The following is a 2,911-nucleotide window of genomic DNA, read 5'->3' as shown; positions in this document are numbered from 1 at the left end:
GGTCTCATCATAATAAAATCCTATTTACCCTAAAAAGCCAAAACCGGGGCAGATTTTGCAGAAGGATCCTCATTATTTGGCAAAGCAGAAAATGAAATCTCGAGCTACATATTTATTGCAAGCACAATAGCAAATTCCAGAATGCCATGGCAACAAGTTGCAGATTCAAAGCCAAACTTTGACGTTCAATGCAAGGCAACCACTTTATTTTATACTAACGAATTTTCTTTGAGTAATGCAGGGGCATATTTTAGCTATTCTCGAACATTACATGCTATCGCAAAGCTCAGCATCAAGTCAAAAGTCGCAAAGTTCATGCAAACCAAAGGATGAAGCCAAGCAAGCGCAAATCAAACTTTGAAATTTATAATTTTTCTTTGAGTGCAGGAATTTGTTAATAGCAAAGCTTCAGTATGAAGATCCTAATGATTGTTAGCATTGCACCAGGAATATTTACTACTACAAAGGCATTTCATCAAGCTCTCTGCATCACACCATTTGCTATTACAAAATTATTGCACCAAGCTCTCTGCATTGCACCATCAATATATGTTACTTCGAAGTAACCATGCCAAGCTCTTCGCACCGCATTCAAGCATCGCACCAAGATTCTGCACCGCACCAATGTTAGAAAATGTAAATCAAGCGCCATGCATCTAGGTTTGTCCACCTAATAATAGGACAAAAAGGTTGTCCACCTAATTAACAGGACATGAGGTTGTCCGCCTGATAATAGGAAATAAGGTAGTCCGCCTAATAAACAGGACACGTGGTCGTCCACCTGATATTAGGACATGAGGTTGTCCACCTGATAATAGGACATAAGGTTGTCCGCCTGATAATAGGACATAAGGTAGTCCGCCTAATTAATAGGACATGAGGTTGTCCGCCTGATAATAGGACATAAGGTAGTCCGCCTAATTAATAGGACATGAGGTCGTCCGCCTGATAATAGGACATAAGGTAGTCCGCCTAATTAATAGGACATAAGGTAGTCCGCCTGATAATAGACATGAGGTAGCCCACCTGATTAATAGGACATTAGGCTATCCGCCTGATTAATTGGACACAAGGTTGTCCACCTGATAATAGGATATTAAGGTTGTCCGCTTGAACAACAGGACACTTTAGCACATATTCACATGCTTTCCATTAATTTATTTCGACCTAGATGGTCATATTTTTGATGTCATTACTGAAAGGCATCATTATCATAAATTATTGCAAAGCACATTTATAAACTGCATGTTATAGTTGAAAATCGTTATTGGCATAAAGCTACATTTATATCAAATCATTTTGGCCGACTAGGCCGCATTGTATAAGTAAATGCCCAAAAGGTGTCATTTTTACTTTACAGCACATTGCATTGCAGGAAATATAGTGCAACATGACGATCAAGCCGAGTTATCGCAAATTATATTTTGAAACTCATAGTTTTATTTGAGTGCAGGAATTTACTAATAATAAACTTCAGCATGCAGATTTCCAAATTATTGGCACCGCTCTTTGAATATTTTCTTCTGTAAAGGCACTGCATCAAGCTCTCCGCACCAAGGATATTCGCTACTGCAACAAGCTGTTTGCATCGTCCCCTGAATATTGTTACTATAACTTTGGCACTGGATCAAGCTTTATGAACCATATCAAGCTCTTAGCACCGCATCATATCAATTTTTAATTACAAATCAAGCACTACATATCAGGCTTGTCCACCTTCAAATAGGACATATTGGGTCTATCCGCCCTCAAATAGGATATAGTGGGTCTATCCGCCCTCAAATAGGATATATCAGGTTCATCCACCTTCAAATAGGATATATCGGTCCATCCGCCCTCAAATAGGATATATCGGGTCCATCCGCCCTCAAATAAGATATATCGGGTCTGTCCGCCCTCAAATATGATATATCGGGTCCATCCGCCTTCAAATAGGACATAGCGGGTCCATCCGCCCTCAAAAAGGATATATCGGGTCCATCCGCCCTCAAATAGGATATATCGTGTTCATCCACCCTCAAATAGGATATATCGGGTCTATCCGCCCTCAAATAGGATATATCAGGTTCATCCACCCTAAAATAGGATATATCGGGTTCATCCACCCTAAAATAGGATATATCGGGTCTGTCCGCCCTAAAATAGGATATATCGGGTCTATCCGCCCTCAAATTGGATATATCGGGTTCATCCACCCTCAAATAGGATTTATTGAAGTTAATCCTTCCTCAAAAGGAAATTTAATTTATTTCGACCCGAGTGGTCCTGCTTGCATAAACATTGCCAAAACATATCTTTCATAAATAATTGCCAAATGCATTTATCTTTATGAACTAAATTTCCATGTGCCATTGCCGACCATGAAATATGTCACCATAAAATTATATTTTTATATATTTTAAATTCGCTTTTCTTATGAATCGATGCCTAAATATTATTTTCATAAGATTACTTTTATGCCATATTGCATCTTATTTCCTAACGAATCTCTTTAGCATTGTTAAGCTTTGCAGGACATATAGCGCAACGTGGAACTATATCTTAGCAGTGAACTGGGGCAGTTTGTTGGGGAGAAATACCAAACTCTCCAACAAAGGTCAAGGATCTACTTCGAGCTCCGTTCGGCTCGACACTCAAAATTCATAACCAAATCCTTATTTCAAATATCTTTCTTTCAATCATGGTACCCAGTGTCTCTATAATTCAACACTGGGGAAGCATTTTAAGATTTGCATCAATAGTTGGGTCCTACTCCAGGGTACCATAACTCTTGAACTACATATGGCCTGATTCTCGTGAAACCCGAGATATGTAGGCAACTCGAAACTGGAGTTCGGCCGCAATCATTTTTTTTACGCCCCTTTTGTCCCATTCCAATCTTGATGGTCGGGACAAAATTGGCTATTAAGTC

Source organism: Nicotiana attenuata, unplaced genomic scaffold, assembly GCF_001879085.1.
Source record: "Nicotiana attenuata strain UT unplaced genomic scaffold, NIATTr2, whole genome shotgun sequence".
NCBI classification, from domain to species: domain Eukaryota; kingdom Viridiplantae; phylum Streptophyta; class Magnoliopsida; order Solanales; family Solanaceae; genus Nicotiana; species Nicotiana attenuata.
The sequence above is the reverse complement of the archived record's forward strand: the minus strand, read 5'-3'. Positions refer to the sequence as shown.